The 20,056-nt window shown below is 44.5% G+C and overlaps 1 long non-coding RNA gene and 1 pseudogene across 1 annotated transcript; both read left to right on the plus strand.

The window, feature by feature from the left end:
* The first annotated feature begins 498 nt into the window (after positions 1-498).
* On the plus strand, positions 499-4,010 carry LOC111973467 (uncharacterized). The gene is made up of 3 exons (XR_002878586.2): positions 499-3,202; positions 3,295-3,698; positions 3,876-4,010. It is a non-coding gene; the product is annotated as an uncharacterized lncRNA (long non-coding RNA).
* Positions 4,011-6,629: 2,619 nt separating this feature from the next.
* On the plus strand, positions 6,630-19,832 carry LOC111973566 (integrin beta-1-like; annotated as a pseudogene).
* Positions 19,833-20,056: the final 224 nt, after the last annotated feature.

Raw genomic sequence — 20,056 nt, forward strand, 5'->3', positions numbered from 1 at the left:
ATGAAAATAACCAGACAGGTAACTGGGGGCAAGGTCATGTATAACTTTAAAAAAAAAAACATCAACAGTTTGATTTGCACCACCCGGAGATCAACTGGAAGCCAGTTCAGTTCCTTGAAATTATTAGGACCAATGTCCGTCCTAGGGCTGAGCATGAGCATAATTCTCATTAGTTTGATTAGGGCCATTTAAATTTGTGCTTAAGATTTGAAACATGCGATACAAGCATAGTCATAGTGGCCTGTATCAGAGATATTGCCAGGGTCCTCATAGTCTCTGTATCCAGGAACTTGGCCAATGACCTTCAGAGCCATGAGTTCACCTGTCATGTGTTGGTCCAGTTCACATCCAAAGTATGTAGCAGAGCATTTTTACTTCAGCTCTACACCATTACACTTGACCAAGAAGTTGGAAGAGTTTCTCACGTTGTGTTTAGAACCAAAAGGGATACATTCTGTCTTTCCTAAATGCAGAGACAGTTTGCTGTTGGATAACCACTTTCTGACTTTAGTCAGTTTGCTGCATAGGGTCTTTTCAACAATATCCTTTTTCTTATGTAAAACCAAGAGGGCAGAATCATCCAGAAGAGAGGGCATGAACAGGCAGAGTCCATATCATTTATGTAGAGCAAAGAAAGCAAAGGCTCCAAAATGCTCCCCTGGGCGATACCACCGTTTATCTCCTTAGCATCAGACAGTGTTCAGCCCACATCCACCCTTTGGACCCTATCAATTAAGTATGACCACCCATAATAAGGAGTCGGTGCAAAACCAATTGCTTTCAGTTTGTACAATGCAATTTTATGGTTCACAGTATCAAATGCTTTTAGTAGGTCAAGCATGACAATACCACAGAAGTTGCCCTTGTCAATTACTTGCTTGATAAAATCTGTCATTTATATTAAACAAGTATCAGTAGAATAGGATTGTCTAAAACTGGACAGAAGGTCATATAAAATGTTATGGTCATCAATGTACTTTATGATCTGTTCATGGAGTACTCTTTCTAAAACCTTTAACAACAAACTCAAGATTGACACTGGTCTGTAGTTCCCTTGTTCAACTTTGCTTCCTTTCTTGTATAAAGGAACAACTCTTGCATGTTTCAACTCTGGTGGTACCTTTCCATGTTGAATGGAAAGATTGATGATGTGTGTTACATAAGGTCCAAAATGATCAGCAGCATCACTCAGGAATCTAGCTGGGATGTTATCCAGTCCTGTGGCTTTCTGTTTGTCTAGATCTTTAAGCATCTGAAGTTGAAACATGGGAAAACGCTAACTGTCCTTCGGAGATGCCCTTAGCTGAATAATAGGTTTGTATATGATGGTTTCCAAAGGTGCCAGAGCATTCTGGGAGTTTGTCAACAAGGTTGCTGGCAATAGTGGGGAAAAACTCATTAAATGATCACTCACCTGTGCTCTTGTAACAGTATAACTTTAGACCGTCCCCTCGCCCATACCCGGGCTCGAACCAGGGACCCTCTGCACACATCAACAACTGACACCCACGAAGCGTCGTTACCCATCGCTCCACAAAAGCCGCGGCCCTTGCAGAGCAAGGAGCAACACTACTTCTAGGTTTCAGAGCAAGTGACGTAACTGATTGAAACGCTACTAGCGCGTACCCGCTAACTAGCTAGCCATTTCACATCCGTTACACTCACCCCCCTTTCCGCAGCAACCAGTGATCCGGGTCAACAGCATCAATGTAACAGTATAACTTTACAGCGACCCCTCGCCCCGACACGGGCGCGAACCAGGGACCCTCTGCACACATCAACAACGGTCGCCCACGAAGCATCGTTACCCATCGCTCCACAAAGGCCGCGGCCCTTGCAGAGCAAGGAGCAACACTACTTCTAGGTTTCAGAGCAAGTGACGTAACTGATTGAAACGCTACTAGCGCGTACCCGCTAACTAGCTAGCCATTTCACATCCGTTACACTCTGTCAAAGGTTACAATACCATTGATGTTCAGTCCAATGCTGTTTGAGTTTGTTTTTGGCTTGTTGCTACTGCCTAGGTCCTTGAAAGTCTTCCAGAGGGCCCTGGGGTCGTTTTTATTGTCCTGGGCGCTCATTTATCAATGTTGCGTACGAACACGTAAACCATGCGTGCGATCATTTCTAAGCAAAGTGTGGGATTTATCCATTTGTACTTATACTTGAGAATGTGTGTAAATTTAAGCACACCTCGGACCATGCGTACGCACAGCACCTTGTGGTAGAAAAGTCTAACTGCTTATGAAATACCACCCACCAAATGGAGAAAGGATTGACATACAGGACCAAATCATAAACTATGACGATAAAAGATAATACATTAATAGTTTATTCATGTATTTCTTCTATAGACTCTTAAGCTACTAATAGTTTTCTCAGGGTGCTATCGAATTCATAAACATGAAGGCATTTAAGCCTAATTGAATAATAAAGTAAATTAAAAAGAGAGTGGAATGTACGGTTGGAGTCAATTTTGTTAAACCAGTTAAATAATATAAAAGGCAACACTGAGGCATTGTGACTTGTCAAAAATGGCAAATCTTGCATTGCTAGAGGATCTGGCACAAGCTGCATTACGCAGGGAGCGTGTTTTCAATGAGCGTGCAGATTTTTTGCTGAGAGCGACACTTGGCTTATTAGTAGATTTCGTTTTCCAAGGCATATTTTATTGTATCTCTGCAACCAACTCTCCAGTATTAGAAAGGGAGACGAATCGCACCAATGCCATCCCAGTGCATACCCAAGTCCTCTCCACCCTGGGATTTTTGGCCACTGGAACATTCCAAAGGGAGATTGCGGATCAGTCTGGCATTTCACAACCAACCATGAGCCGAATATTGCCTGCAGTCCTTCGTGGCATTATTTAATCGACCCCCACAATACATACAGTTTCCGTACACTGCTGTGCAACAGGCCAGAGTGAAAAGGGATTTCCATACCATAAATGGATTTCCCAATGTCATTGGAGCAATTGACTGCACCCACATCTCAATAAAAGCACCATCATTGAACGAATTCAACTTTGTCAACAGAAAATGTTTCCATTCTGTCAATGTGCAGGTCATCTGTGAATCACATTTGGATTTGTTGAATTTAGTGGACAAATGGCCAGGTTGGACACATGAATAATTCATTGTGCAGAACAGTTCAGTAGGCCTTAGCCTCCAGGAAGGAGCTGTTGAGGATGGACGGCTTATTGGTAAGTGACTTATGCTTTATTTGCACAATTTTATTTGCCTCGTTAGACCTCTACTGGGAAACAATATCTGAATGTTCTGTTCATAACCGCAGGAGCTACCCATTAAAAACATGGCTGATGACTACCCTCACAAACCCCTCAAACCAGCTAGTGGCCCACGCATGCACAAGAACAATAGTGGAGTGCACCATAGGCCTGCTGAAAGGGCATTGGCTGTGCTTGTCTGGGACAGGAGGCACACTGCAATACCAGCCGAGCAAGGTTTGCCTCTGAAATGACATTCCTTCAAATGCCATTACGTGAATGTAATAAAATGTACAATTTCCTTTTTAGGGTTGCTACATTGTCAAGGCTTGCAGTGTGCTCCACAACATTGCAATCAAAAACAGCATTCCACTGAATGATCCACCCAGACCCGATGAGCCCATGCCTGACAGGGAGTGTTTCCCACCACCCATAGCTCTGGCACTGAGGACAATAGTCAATATCGGTTTAGGTATCTGTTCTTCCAAATATTGTAATCAAATCGACAAGGAAAACACATTTACATTGCACCAGAATTTATTGTCTCACATGTTTGACACAATCAAGATCTTTCAATGATTGATTTATCTCTCTCAGGCCATTGCATACATCCTCAAGAGTATGTTTTGTTCTCTTCTTGTTGTTTCAGGACTGCGTCAGTCCTGAAGCGCTCGCCAAAGAGGACACCGTTCTGGTAGGCCTGGGGATGAGGGGATCAGGCAAATCACCCACATCTGTCAAGATTTCATGTCTGAATATGGTTGCGAAAATAAAGCTTGACTTATCATTAGTTGGTGTATCTGGTATTCCTTCAGGGTCTGGGAGAGGGTCCTCAGTATCACCATCACAAATGATGCCAGACACTGAGGTCTATCCAATTATGCTGCCAATGCGCTGGTTCATAGCAGACAGTGAAGAGTCACTCTGTCACTACTCCTGTTGCACTTATTTCCCTTTGGTGGATTTTTGTTTTTTGGCATATGTTTTCAAATCAAACCATTTCTTTTTAATTTCGTTAACTGTTCTGCACTCAGATGAGGCAGAATTTACCACAGCTCTAACCTGCTCCCAAGCAATATTTTTTCTCTTATTTGTCAAGCCATTGCTGAGGACTCCGAAAAGTATGGCTTGTTTTGCTTCCACTTCGGTGATCAAATCTTCAATTTCTGTGTCCGAAAAGAGTTTTTTCTTTGTCTTCTTTGATTTCTCTATGTTGGCTGACAGAAATTTGTGACATTTCTTGCAGCTTTAAAGGGAAGGTTTGTGACCATAAATGGTCATTTAGGGTGGTTCTTTATGTAAATGAGACTTCACGAGCACTAGCACAGTGTTTTAGAACACGTCTGATTTAACAAGGCAAAATACTTACAGGTGTGTGTAAATCAAGCGTACGAGCATTTGATAAATACCTACTTTTTTGTACTTGTGAACATTCTAAATGTTCTTCGTACGAGTTCATTGAGAAGCTTTTCTACACAACATTGATAAATGAGAGCCCTGGATCTTTGAACTGTATTCCTTAGGTGTTTGTGTTGAGTGAAGTCTTTTAGAGCATTGTTTCTCATGGTGATGGAAGGAAGATTTCCCTACGATCCTGGGTTCTGTCCTTTGTTTGATCCTCCTCACTTAGGGATGCCAGCTTGTCCACAGTACTGAGAAATATACCTTGGAAGAGTTCCTATGCTCTATCAACACCCTCACTTTCCATAACATTAGACCAGTCTACCTATCCTAGTAGTTTATTAAATTGTTCCTTGTCATTGTTTTTGAGGGATCTGGTCCTGAAGGTATTGTGACAATTTAACAGGTTTTGCTCACTTTCCTAGAGCAGGTTATTAAGACATGGTTGATAATTCCATATGCAATTACACTACTTTGGGATATCTTGTGATTATCTGATACCATATTGAGATCAATGGCAGTCTGACTGGTGTCAGAGATTCTTGTAGGCGTATTTATCAACTGAGTCAAACAGAAAGTTTTGCAAAAGTTAGACAAGCCTTATACAGGGGGCAGCTCATGTTCAGTACATCAGTATTTACATCACCCAGAAGAATCACTTCAGAGGTTAGAAAGTCATATAAGGCAGTACACTCATTTTCAAGGATCTCATAAAAGTCGCTCTGGTCTGGAGGTCTATACAGAGCCCCTAACAAGATTGCTTGGCACTTAAGTAATAATATATCCAGGCAAACTGCTTCCATGTGATCATGGTTTAAATCAGTTCTCATTTTAAAACCAATGTCCACTCACGTCCCCTCCTCTCTGATTTCTGTCCTTTCGGGTAATTAGGAAGGTTTCTATTGTCATGCCCTGACCTTAGAGATCCTTTTTATGTCTCTATTTTGGTTTGGTCAGGGTGTGAGTTGGGGTGGGTATTCTATGTTCTATTATTTGTATTTCTATGTTTTGGCCGGGTAGGGTTCTCAATCAGGGACAACTGTCTATCGTTGTCTCTGATTGAGAACCATACTTAGGTAGCCCTTTTCCCCACCTGTCTTTTTGAGAAGTTGACTTTGTTTATGGCACTTAGCCTTTAGCTTCACGGTTTGTTTTGTAGTGTTTATTGTTTTGTCGGCGTATTCACCTAAATAAAAGAAAATGTACGCTCAGGAGGAGCAGCGTGTTCAGGATTCATGGACTTGGGAGGAAATCCTGGACGGTAAGGGACCCTGGAGGCAGGCTGGGGAGTATCGCCGTCCACGGGAGGAACTGGAGGCAGCGAAAGCAGAGCGGCAGCGTTACGAGGGAACACGGCTGGCAAGGAAGCCCGAGAGGCAGTCCCCCAATATTTTTGGGGAGGGGGCACACAGGGAGTTTGGCTGAGTCAGGTTGGAGACCTGAGCCAACTCCCCGTGCTTACCATGGCGAGCATCGTACTGGTCAGGCACCAAGTTATGCGGTGGAGCACACGGTGTCTCCAGTACGCGTTCTTAGCCCAGTGTGCTACATTCCAGCTCCCCGCATCTGCCGGGCTAGGGTGAGCATCCAGCCAGGACGGGTTGTGCCAACCCTGCTCTCCAGACCTCCAATGCGCCTCCTCGGCCCAGTATATCCTGCGCCGGCTCTGCACACTGTGTCTCCGGTACGTCTGCACAGCCCAGTGCGTCCTGTGCCAGCGCCCCTCATTTGCAGGGTGAAGATAACCACCCACCCAGGACGGGTTGTGCAGGCTCCAAGCTCGAGACCTCCAGTGCGCCTCCATGGCCCAGTGTATCCGGTGCCTCTGCCAAGGACAGGGCCACCTGTATGTCTCTCCAGCCTGGTGAGTCCTGTGCCTGCGCCCAGAACTAATCCTCCTGTATGTCTCCCCAGCCTGGTGAGCCCTGTGGCAGCTCCACGTACCAGACTGCCCATACGTCTCCTCACTCCAGTGATGATCCATGGCAAGAAGCCTCCAGTGATGATCCATGGCAAGAAGCCTCCAGTGATGATCCATGGCACGAAGCCTCCAGTGATGANGAAGCCTCCAGTGATGATCCATGGCAAGAAGCCTCCAGTGATGATCCATGGCACGAAGCCTCCAGTGAGGAGTCAATGCACGAAGCCTCCAACGACGGCCTCCAGTCCGGAGCTTCCAGCGACGGTCCCCAGTCCGGAGCCTCCAGCGACGTTCTCCAGTCCGGAGCTTCCAGCGAGGGCGCCCAGTCCGGGGCCCGCAACAAGGGCGCCCAGTCCGGGGCCCGCGACGAGGGTCCCCAGTCTGGGGTCGGCGACGAAGGTCCCCGCACCAGAGGTGCCACCAAAGTGGGGTGAGCCAGTGGTGGAGCGGGGTCTGCGTCCCGCACCTGAGCCGCCACCGCGGATAGATGCCCACCCAGACCCTCCCCTATAGGTTTAGGTTTTGCGGCTGGGGGGGTACTGTCACGCCCTGACCTTAGAGATCCTTTTTATGTCTCTATTTTGGATTGGTCAGGGTGTGAGTTGGGGTGGGTATTCTATGTTCTATTATTTCTATTTCTATGTTTTGGCCGGGTAGGGTTCTCAATCAGGGACAGCTGTCTATCGTTGTCTCTGATTGAGAACCATACTTAGATAGCCCTTTTTCCCACCTGTCTTTGTGGGAAGTTGACTTTTGTTTATGGCACTTAGCCTTTAGCTTCACGGTTTGTTTTGTAGTGTTGATTGTTTTGTCGGCGTATTCACTTAAATAAAAGAAAATGTACCTCACCACGCTGCACCTTGGTCCAGTTCTTTCAACGGCCGTGACATCTATTTCTGAGTCTTTGATGGAAGGATCTCTCTGTGAAACATAAAACCCCTGCGTTACTCTTTCTGGCTAGCAAGCAAATCTCATCTATTTTTGGCAGTAGACTGCATACATTAAGATGTAAACAATGCACATTTCTGGGCGTGAGTGGCTTGAAAGAGACTACCTCAGGAAGATCCGTTTGGGGCACTTGGTTGAGTTCGCCCTCTGAGTTCTCCCCTTCACCAAGGAAGGCTGCTGACCGATTGAATGGACTTCTGTCCACTCTCCCACAAAGGTTTCAACTCTGTCATCTTCATGCAGCACTGGGCCTCTGCCTCGGATGGTGGAGCGACCACCCCCTCCACCTGTCACCTACCGGCGTTGGTCGCAGCGAGTCTCTTTAGCCTGTGCCTCACTCCCCGTATTCCCCCTGGCTTCCTGGGATGTCCTGTCCAAACATGGGCTTGGTGGTGTGGCTTGACTATGTCCAGCATTCCATCCAGTCTAGGTGCAGAGTAGAAGTGAGGTCTTAGACGAAACAGGCTATCCCATGTGCGCCGGTGTCTAGTTGCGTCTTTAGTTTCCATGGTTACCACAGGTGAGAAGCACATCAAAAGCAGCAAAAATGCAGCTGAAAGTCTTCTGATTGCAAAAACCCTCCATCCATCAGTTGAAGCAACCATTCCAAAGCAATGTACAGAAAACTGCACACATGAAAATCACAATTGTCCTTGGCTCCAGAAGATGAAATGATCTAGCTAGTCAAAACAACTAGCTAGTTGATTGCAGAAGTACTGTAGTTTGGAGAAGTTCTCAAATGTCCAAACCAATTCAATGTTGATGGTGATAAAAAAAGAAGATTTACAGTTGGAGTCGTAAGTTTACATACACCTAGGTTGGAGTCATTAAAACTCGTTTTTCAACCACTTCACAAATTTCTTGTTAACAAACTATTGTTTTGGCAAGTCGGTTAGGACATCTACTTTGTGCATGACACAAGTAATTTTTCCAACAATTGTTTACAGACAGATTATTTCACTTATAATTCACTGTATCACAATTCCAGTGGGTCAGAAGTTTACATAAACTAAGTTGACTGCCTTAAACAGCTTGAAAAGTTCCCAAAAATGATGTCATGACTTTAGAAGCTTCTGATAGGCTAATTGACATCATTTGAGTCAATTGGAGGTGTACCTGTGGATATATTTCATGGCCTACCTTAAAACTCCGTGCCTCTTTGCTTGACATCATGGGAAAATCAAAAGAAATCAGCCAAGACCTAAGATTTTTTTGTTTGTAAAACTCCATAAATCTGGTTCATCCTTCAGAGCAATTTCCAAACCTCTGACGGTACCACGTTCATCTGTACAAACAATAGTACGCAAGTATAAACACCATGGGACCACGCAACCGTCATACCGCTCAGGAAGGAGACGCGTTCTGTCTCCTAGAGATGAACGTACATTGGTGCAAAAAGTGCAAATCAATCCCAGAACAACAGCAAAAGGACCTTGTGAAGATGCTGGAGGAAACAGGTACAAAAGTATCTATATCCACAGTAAANTGCACATGGGGACAAAGATCATACTTTTTGGGGAAATGTCCTCTGGTCTGATGAAAATTAAATAGAACTGTTTGGCCATAATGACCATCGTTATGTTTGGAGTAAAAAGGGGGAGGCTTGCAAGCCAAAGAACACCATCCCAACCGTGAAGCACGGGGGTGCTTTGCTGCAGACGGGACTGGTGCACTTCACAAACTAGATGGCATCATGAGGAATGAAAATTATGTGGATATATTGAAGCAAAATCTCAAGACATCAGTCAGGAAGTTAAAGCTTGGTCGCAAATGGGTCTTCCAAATGGACAATGACCCCAAGCATACTTCAAAAGTTGTGGCAAAATGGCTTAAGAACAACAAAGTCAAGGTGTTGGAGTGGCCATCACAAAGCCCTGACCTCAATCCTATAGAAAATTTCTGGGCAGAACTGAAAAAGTGTGTTCAAGCAAGGAAGCCTACAAACCTGACTCAGTTACACCAGCTCTGTCAGGAGGAATGGGCCAAAATTCACCCAACGTATTGTGGGAAGCTTGTGGAAGGCTACCCGAAACGTTTGACCCAAGTTAAACAATTTAAAGGCAATGCTACCAAATACTAATTGAGTGTATGTAAACTTCTGACCCACTGGGAATGTGATTAAAGAAATAAAAGCTGAAATAAATCATTCTCTTTACTATTATTCTGACATTTCACATTCTTAAGGTTAGGAAAAGGGCTAGGGTCAGGGTTATAGCTAAAATGAAACCAAAACAATCTACTTCTAGTCATGGCCCTTCTAGCCCTTCTAGTCATGGCCCACCCCCTGTTGGCTGTAAAAACTATGCGTGTCACACAGAGTTGTGTGCTAGCTAGCTGTCTGCATCGTGTCACTGAGGGACTATGGTAACAGCACATAATGATTAATCTGACAATTTATTACATTCTCAGCAATGTCATCAGCAGCCATCTAGGTTTATACAAATGTTTATGATAAACTGACAGTGTGAAAATGTGGCACCATGTGATCACAAAGAGATGAACTGCCCTGTGGTTAACAGTGAGAACAGTCTAGCAGAGATATGATTGGCGGTTCATTATACAAAAATGGTGGCTTTCCTATCCTGGCCTTAACCACCAGGAAAAACATTTAAAAGTGTCAGATAATGACACAAAATATGTGTTTTTGTTCAAATGTAAGTTTTTTTTTTTTTTTAAATATATAGTTATTTTTGTTCATTATTTGACCCCCTTTTCTCCCCAATTTCATGGTATGCAATTGGTAGTTAGAGTCTTGTCCCATCTCTGCACAGACTCGGGAAAGMCGAAGGTCGAGAGCCGTGCGTCCTCCGAAACACAACCCAGGCAAGCCGCACTGCTTCTTGACACAATGCCCACTTAACCCGGAAACCAGCCGCACCAACGTGTCGGAGGAAACACCGTACAGCTGGTGACAGTGTCAGCGTGCATTGTGCCCAGCCCGCCACAGCAGTTGCTAGTGCGCGAACGGACAAGAACATCCCTGCCGGCCAAACCCTCCCCTAACCCAAACGACGCTGGGCCAAATGCATGCCACCACACCGTGCTCCCAGTCGCGGCCAGCTGCGACAGAGACTGGACTCGACCCAGGATCTCTAGTGGCACAGTTAGCACTGCAATGCAGTGCCTTAGACCATTGCGCCACTCAGGAGGCCCCTCAAATTGAAGTGTTTTATTGTTAATAAAACATATGTAAGACAGATAAATTGGCAATCATTTTTACAAATATATATTGAAGAACACGGTCAGTAGCATGAAATTGGGTTGTCCCTCGGGTCATGAGTCAAGGTTAAGTGACATATTTTGAGTAAAACAATATATTTTTGTTCACACTTTAAATGTCATTATGCAAAAGAAAGTATTAACTTTGCATAGTTGACAACTTAAAAAACTAAAATATCAACTAAATATGAACAATCTTTTACAGGGAATAACTGTCCTTCCACTCCATGTCACTAGTGTTACCCTTTATAAAAAACAGTGCTATCCGTGATCCTTAGGACGCCTCTGTAATATTTGTGTTGTGGAGAAATGACCAGGCAGGAGACGGGAGTACAGTTAGTTTTCGTTTAGTCAAAACCTCTCGTGCTCTACAGTTTCCGGGCACACTAGTGCGCATGTGCATTTCCTATTAGGTGTAGTAACGTAACACTGTCGTAATACATCACCGCTTAGTAACAGTATAGTAACTAATATAAACAGATGTAGATCCCAGATACTACAGCCTCTACCCGAAACCATAACCGCTTTACATTTCAACGGGGTAGTATAATTTAGTAGAGTACAGTAGAGTATAGTTTAATTCAGTAGAGTAGATTAAAGTACAATACACTTTACTGTTCTCTACTTTGCACTGTAATGTACAAACCTGGCTGAGACCTCATCTAGAGGGCAGTGCAGACCTGTGTAATGTCCTTCGATTCAGTATGTGGCAGAGTTGAAGTGAGTGTTCCTTCCTCTTTATAATTCATATCATCAGAGCAGCACTGTGTGAAGTATCACTGCATGGAAGGAGAAAGAGAGAGAGAGTCTTCTTCATTTCCTCAACTTACTGCGCATAGGCTGTGTTACTGCCAGATATTCAGTAAGGAGGAGTCCTTTGTCTTCCAGTCTTTGTCTCCACTGAGAGATTTTTCGCTGCTCAGCACCCTGTATTATTTAACACTTGTTCTACGTCTCAAATGGCACCCTATTCCCTATATAGTGCACTACTTTTGACCAGGGCCCATAAGACTCCGGTCTGAAGTAGGGCACTATGTAGGGAATAGGGTGCCATTTGGGACGTCCTGAGCAGTTGGCTGCTGTTAGAGCTGGTCTTGGATTAGTGGAAGGGGAGGGCTGTCCTGCAGGAGGGAGGGGTTAATGGTCAGGTCTCTGTTGAGTTTGCATCCCAATATTACACTTTATATACATCACAGAAGATTGAAATAWAACAAAACAGTTTGACATAGAAACACAGAACTTTCGTTGTAAAAAAACTACAAGTCTTTAATTATGACATTTTGAATAATATTAATAACATTCCAACCATGAGATCAGAGGGCGCTTTTGGTCATTGACTGCAGGAAAGGGCTACAGAAACTAAAGAATTGCTGATCAATCATTCTCCACTCTCTCCACAACAAAGGAAAGGATATCAAATTCAGGTCAGCAAACTGTTTTTGTGTTTATGGTCAGATGCTGTTATTTTGCTGCCAGGACTACGCTAAGGGAAATCAAGGTAAATCAATACCTTTCTCATAATAGAGGTATAAATGTAAAAATAAATTTGAATCATAATTCTTTCCCCTTTCACAATTTCATATTACATTAAATACAGGAGGATAGCTCTATTGAGAGTCTAAAGAATGATAAAGCACATTGCAGTGGGTGGCAGTGAAAGGTTGTTGTTCTACTTGTTGTCCTTGCCCTAGGCCAGAGAAGACAGGAGGAGTGCTATGGTCAGGGGTCAAGAGCTGTGGAGAGTGTCTGGAGTCTGGACCACACTGTGCCTGGTGTAAGGAGGAGGTACTGTAAGCTCTTGTAACAGAGGGTTCAGTCATCTGGCCTATTTGCTACTTAAATTATTGGAGTACATTAGTCTTAGAAAATATTTATTTTTCATATAATGTCCAAATAGCATGATACTTTGTTTTACTGTTCTTCCATGATGTGTAGACTTTCATAGAACCAGGTTAGCAGACGTGGGAGCATTGTGACACCCCCAGGGCTCTGCTGGAGAGAGGCTGCCTGGTGGAGGTTCCACAGGCCTCCTGGAGATCCACAAGGTCACCTCCAGACCCCAGGACCAGAAACACCAGCCCAGGCTGGACCCCCACCACTTACCCAGTTATAGCCCCAGAGAGTCCTGCTGCACCTGTGCCCTGGTAGGCCATGTGTATATATAAATTGTATATATAAGTCATTGGTCATTATAGTGACATATAAGTAATACTGTATGTCAGCAAAGGGGACATATAACTACAATGGTTAAATTCCATTATTTTCTAACCATTCTGATGAGACCATGAGTTGTCTATGTAAGTATTGGCTACTTGACTGACTGAGTATCCACCTCAACTCTGACAAGCAGATAGATGTGCTAGGTTTTTCTGGGGGTAGTGTGTGAATGTAATAAGTGGCTTCCTCTTGGTACAGGCGAGCCCCAGACCTTTGAGGTGAAGTTCAAGCGCGTGCAGGACTACCACATAGACCTGTACTACCTGATGCACCTCTCCTTCTCCATGAAGGACGACCTGGCCAACGTCAAGAGGCTGGGGACACACCTGATGGAGGACATGAGGAACACCACCAGCAACGTCAGAATGTGTGAGTGTGTGTGTTTGTTTGTGTGCGCACATGTGCCTGTCTGCGTGCTTGCCTGGCTGCCTGCCTCCCTGCCTGGAGAACTGACTGGGACAGATTTGTATATTCATTACTGTTAAACCGTATATTTTATTATTTCTCTGAAGGCTTTGGAGCGTTTGTGGACAAGACAGTGATGCCCTATATCAGTACCATTGAGGGGATGCTCCAGAACCTGTGTAAAAGGATGGAGTCCTGGCCTTGATCCCCTCCCTTCACCTACCACAATCTCTTGGGCCTCACAGCTGGTGGTGGTGGTGGGGGGGGGGCAGCGAACTCCGGAAACCTTGACTCACCAGAGGGGGGCCTGGATGCCTTGACGCAGGCCGCCATGTGTGAAATAAAGTGAGGTTGGATACACACCCAGTAGGGGGTAGAGCTGCTGTGTTGGATTGTTATGTTGTTTTGTCTGGGTTAGTGTGTTTGTGTTACCTTAACTCCTTTTGGGATCATTTTTAGACCAATGGGCTGTGCTGGCTTTCACTTTGCTGGAGACGGGGAACCTGGGAGCGATCGTTCTGCCCAACGATGGGAAATGTCACCTGGAAAACAATGTGTACACCAGAGGTAACCTCCAGGTACAGCTATGCTCTATCCAGAACCCCTCAATAAACACAATAGGATTTGCAAGTATAACAGAGTTCCTTGAGCTAATTCCTAGGCTAAAACTCAGTGGGATAACACCGCCTTGTAGAGTGCATGCAGGAAACCCTGGTTTGAATCCCATTGGTCACACTAGCATGTCTCTAACGGAAGACTAAATAGTAGTATCTTCCTTTATATTCTTACAGTAGCTAGTGTGAGAGGATATTAGGGAGTGGCAGTAACTCCATGCAGTACAGACTGCAGAAGTACAGAAGACAGACAGAAGTCAACGGCAGTGATTTAAAGGTCAATATCATTTGTAAAGAGGATACTGACAGGCACTTCCTGATTTGAAACAGCTGGGGTCACCATGGAATAATCCTGACAGAGCCTTTTTATCTCCTAAACTAAGTCTGTGTGTTTGTGTCTATGTGTGTGTGTGTGTTATATCGAGCCTCCCTCCACACTGTGCTACTGAGTGTGTTACAGACCATTTCTGTTTGGATAAGTGCCCACCCAGGGTGGGGAATGGACATGTGAAATATGGATCCCCACACTCCTTCTTAAATTGGATTTATTTATCCCTTTTCAGAGAAGGAAATGGAATGTTTGTCTGATAGAGTGGGGGGTAGAGATAGAAATAGAGAGAGTGTACTGTCTGTCTTCCTGTTAGGACTATCCCTCTGTGGCTCACCTTGCTGAGAAGCTGAGAGAAAAAAATATATCCAGATCATCTTTGCTGTGACCGAGGACGTCACACACCTGTACGAGGTATAAACCCATCTTTGTCTCCTCCTCCTCCTCCTCATCCATTCKTCCCTCCCTCCAACCACAACATTACACTAAATATATTTGACAGCACAATACAGTATATATAGTTTAACAGTAACMCTGTATTTTATCAAGATGGATGTAGTGTTGTTTTATTCTTCTGGCAGATCCTGAAGAGCACCTTCTCAAAAAGTGCTGTCGGAACGCTCTCCAACAACTCCCAAAACATCCTGCGTGTAATAGGCATATAACGTAAGTGCAGCAGAATACTCCCTTCCTACACAGGTCATTATTTCTGTGTGTATGAGGCTGCTGACGAACTGCTGACACCTCCTCAGCTACAGAGGTTAACTGTCACACACACATGCACACACACGCACGCACACACACAGACCCACACAAACACACACTCCTCTTCAGCTAAAAAGGTTAACTCTGTTATTGACCCCAGGACCTGACCTCTGAGGTTGTTATGGAGAAGAGTGAGCTGCCTGCAGGCTTCCAGATATCATACAGCTCCCACTGTAAGAACAATGATGAAGAGCTGCTGGAGAGAGAGGACCAGGGAAGGAGGTGCTCCAATATATCCATTTGTGATGAGGTGTGTGTGTGTGTGTGTGTGAGAGAGAGATACATACAGTTGAAGTTATATACACCWTAGCCAAATACATTTAAACTCAGTTTTTCACAACTCCTGACATTTAATCCGAGCAAATATTCCCTGTTTTAGGTCAGTTAGGATCACCACTTTATTTTAAGAATGTGAAATGTCAGAATAATAGTAGAGAGAATTATTAATTTCAACTTTTATTTCTTACATCACATTCCCAGTGGATCAGAAGTTTACATACACTCAATTAGTATTTGGTAGCATTGCCTTTAAAATGTTTAACTTGGGTCAAACGTTTAAGGGTTGCCTTCTACAAACTTCCCACAATAAGATGGGTGAATTTTGGCCCATTCCTCCTGACAGAGCTGGTGTAACTGAGTCAGGTTTGTAGGCCTCCTTGCTCGCACACGCTTTTTCAGTTCTGCCCACAAATGTTCTATAGGATTGAGGTCAGGGCTTTGTGATGGCCACTCCAATACCTTGACTTTGTTGTCCTTAAGCCATTTTGCCACAACTTTGGAAGTATGCTTGGGGTCATTGTTCTTTTGGAAGACCCAAGCTTTAACTTTCTGACTGATGTCTTGAGATGTTGCTTCAATATATCCACCATCCACAGAAAAGCATCCCCATAACATGATGCTGCCATGGGATGGTGTTCTTTGGCTTGCAAGCCTCCCCCTTTTTCCTCCAAACATAACAATGGTCATTATGGCCAAACAGTTTTATTTTTGTTTCATCAGAACAGAGAACATTTCTCCAAAAAGTATGATCTTTGTCCCCATGTGCAGTTGCAAACCGTAGTTTGGCTTTTTTATGGCGGTTTTGGAGAAGTGGCTTCTTCCTTGCTGAGCGGCCTTTCAGGGACTCGTTTTACTGTGGAGATAGATACTTTTGTACCTGTTTCCTCCAGCATCTTCACAAGGGCCTTTGCTGCTGTTCTGGGATTGATTTACACTTTTCGCACCAAAGTACGTTCATCTCTAGGAGACAGAACGCGTCTGCTTCCTGAGCGGTATGACGGCTGCGTGGTCCCATGGTGTTTATACTTGCGTACTATTGTTTGTACAGATGAACGTGATACCTTCAGGCGTTTGGAAATGTCTCCCAAGTATGAACCAGACTTGTGGAGGTCTACAATTTTTTTCTGAGGTCTTGGCTGATTTATTTTGATTTTCCCATGATGTCAAGCAAAGAGCCATTGAGTTTGAAGGTAGGCCTTGAAATACATCCACAGGTACACCTCCAATTGACTCAAATTATGTCAATTAGCCTATCAGAAGCTTCTAAAGCCATGACATAATTCTGGAATTTTGATACAGTGAATTATAAGTGAAATAATCTGTCTGTAAACAATTGTTGGAAAAATTACTTGTGTCATGCACAAAGTAGATGTCCTAACCGACTTGCCAAAACTATAGTTTGTTAACAAGAAATTTGTGGAGTGGTTGAAAAACAAGTTTTAATGACTCCAACATAAGTGTATGTAAACTTCCGACTTCAGATGTATATCAGGGCTACATAACTATATTCAGGCTATTTTCACATCTCCCGTCTAGGAGAAGTTTAATGGAACCATCACTGCCCCTCCATATCTGTCTGGTACCAGTATGGGACAGTTGCGTGGGGTCATCAAGCCCCAGGGGTATAGTGAGGAGCTGGAGATTTTGCTGAAGCCCATATGTGACCGTCCATGTCAGAGGGACAGGGTTCCACACTGCCCAGCCTGTAGCCATGGTAACAGTGCCCTCGAGTGTGGAGTGTGCAGGTAAGAATCTGTGTCCCAAATGGCATCATATTCCGTATATAGTGCTAGTTGCAAATCCTACCCCATTGAATATGAATGACGAGGTCATCATGTCTCTTACAGTTGTAGGGAGGGGTGTGTCGGAACGTTGTGTGAGAAAGTAAAGCCGGGCAAAGGGGATCATGGGAGACACCTGTGTTGCCATGACAATGCCTCAGAAGAGTGCAGTGGGTATGGGGAGTATGTTTGTGGAAAGTGTTTGTGCCATAATAGCCACAAAAATCCCACATTTCATGCTTACTATGTGCAGTTCTGTGAGTGCAGTGACTTCCGCTGTGACCAGTACCGGGGCTTACCATGTGGAGGTAGGTGTGTGCTCGCTCTCACATCTGACATACAGTTGTTTTCTACTGCTTTACATAGGCAGGTCAACTGTAACGTTGTCTTTGTAATGGTCAGTGTGTGTGTGCAGGTTCGTTCGTCTCTGTGATTCAGGGTGGGGCAGGTGTGTGTGTGCCAGTGTCTTCTAGGGTTCAGTAGCAGTGCGTGTGAGTGCCCACTCAGCACGGACAGATGTTTGTCCCATAGCAGCCTGGCCTGTGCAGGGAGGGGCGTCTGCAGCGGCGGTGCCTGTCTTTGCCAGGACGGACGTTACCAAGGGCCCTACCTGTGACCTGTGCCCCACCTGCCCTAGCGCATGCACTGCACACAGGTACGGAGTGGCAGCCAAGTGAACATTAATATCTAACATTTGTAAGAACAAGTGCATAAATTGGAATTTGACTGCAAGGAGAGTTCTACACTCACACTTGACTTTTTCCTACAAGCACCAACATTGCTGATAGCTAATTTATTGAGGAAAATGTTACTTACAATAGCTAGGTTTCCATCCAATTGGCGACAGATTTTCATGTGAATATTATAAAATCTTCATCAAAACAATATGGGCATTTCCCCACCAGAGATGTGTTTCCATCAAAATGACTTGTGGAAATAAAAGGCTGTGCGTGATGACATAGTGCACATACACATGTTGTGGTTCAATTCTCATGTACTGAATAAAAAGTTGGGGTTGGGGTTCCATCACATTTTCAACTCAACTGATGGTTTTCTCACAAAAATTGTTGCGTCACATAGCGAGTGTGCCCACTCTGGTATTGGCACGCGCACTCTAGCCAACAGCTTTGCAGGTACAGCGCGGGTATAGCCTACATGATGAGATCATTATGGACTAAAGAGCGAGATTATTTGTATTTGCCAAACCGCAGCCGAGCATAGATGATCATATCACCAGAATAAGACCATGGACATTTATTGGAAAGGAGCATCAAGCTCAGCACCTTGCACTTTCACCACCTGTCAAGGGATGACMCTGGAGAGGCGAAGCAGGTACGGGGACTCAAACATTTAATATGGAACGGACATAGAACGAGACAGGAACAGCGTGACACACGGGTAACACAGACAAATAACAATCAATGCAGCAGCCGGGAACAGAGCTAGGGAACTGACAAATATAGGGGAGGGAATAAACAGGTGATGTGAGTGAGTCCAAAATCGCTGATGCGCGTGACGAGGGTAGGCAGGTGTGCGTAATTGATGATGGCAGGAGTGCGCAATGCAGGGCAGCCTGGGGGGGAAGAGCGGGAGCAGGTGTGACACCACCCTGTGAAATTCATCATCATTTATTTCATCTGTAGCCTAATAAACTGCATGCTTTCCACACAACATGGACCACACAACATGTCATCGCGTGACGCCAAGTTGACTTTGTTATGATGGTTATTATATCAATATTTGCGCACAGACATTTCTCGCATAAATCATTTTACCGACACGAAAAGAACRCACCTTGTCGAGCGTATTTTGTTTTGTCGACATTTGGAAAGTTTACCAACAAATGTTCTGTTTCCATCAGGCCTGTCGTGACATTTTTATCCGACATGTACTTTACTCGCATGAAAAGGTTGGATGGAAACTTAGTTTATGAGAGCATCTCCTAAATGACAAAAATGTTAAACGTTTACATACAAGTATTCATGAAAGAGAGACACATCAAACATTATACATATAATCACATAGCAATGCAGAAAGAAAAAACGTAAGTGAAATAGTTCCTCAGTCAGGTCAACCATCATGCTTTTCAACTTTGCATCGATCCTACTTTCCTCCCTCCACAGGGATTGCATCCTGTGTCTGGCCTTTTACCAGGGTCTGTCAGAGGAGATGTGCCCACCTGAACCTTACCCTGGTGGGGAAGCAACCTGGTCAGCCTCCCCTTGTCTCTGACCCTGGCCAGACAGAGACAGGGCTTTGCCCACATTCACACAGCCCTAAAGCGAGGTACTAAAACCTATATTGTCAAAGATAATAATCATTTTGCACTCATGAATGTTCACTCATTTGATTGTGGTTAATTTCTCCAGCCCCATACCTCAGTTGTTTACCAAAAAAGTGCTGGGTGACCAGTTTGTTGCTGTTTAAATCCCAGATTTAAAGCCACACTCTGTCATAATTCCTGCTGTTCGAAGGTAATTTGAATTAATGACACACCAATTGCTTCTTCAAAGTGGCAAAAGTGAGGCTGTTGCAATGGGAGGTTGTGTCTTTAATGTTTGATCTTATTTTCTTCCTCCCAGAGTGCCTGTCAGGTGCTGATGTAGTTCTGCTGACTGCAGTGGTGTCTGGGTCCATGGTTTGGTCTCTGTACTGCTCTGCTAACGACTCACCTCCATCCACAACCAGAGAGAGTTTGCCCACTTCCACAAAGAACTGGGAGGGATGACCTGGCTAATTGCGAGTCCTGCCAGCCCTGCTATACCCTCTGACCGCAGGCCCCGTTCCAAATGGCACCCTATTCCCTGTATAGTGCACTACTTTTGACCAGGCCCCCTAGCACTATATAGAGAATAGGGTGCCATTTGGGARGTAYACCTATTCTCAGTGTCTAGCTTGCCCTGATGTGGCTGTAGACACCATGGAGGGTTGGAAGCTACAGGTCAGACGTAT

The sequence above is a fragment of the Salvelinus sp. IW2-2015 genome, linkage group LG14 (genome assembly GCF_002910315.2).
Source record: "Salvelinus sp. IW2-2015 linkage group LG14, ASM291031v2, whole genome shotgun sequence".
Taxonomy (NCBI): domain Eukaryota; kingdom Metazoa; phylum Chordata; class Actinopteri; order Salmoniformes; family Salmonidae; genus Salvelinus; species Salvelinus sp. IW2-2015.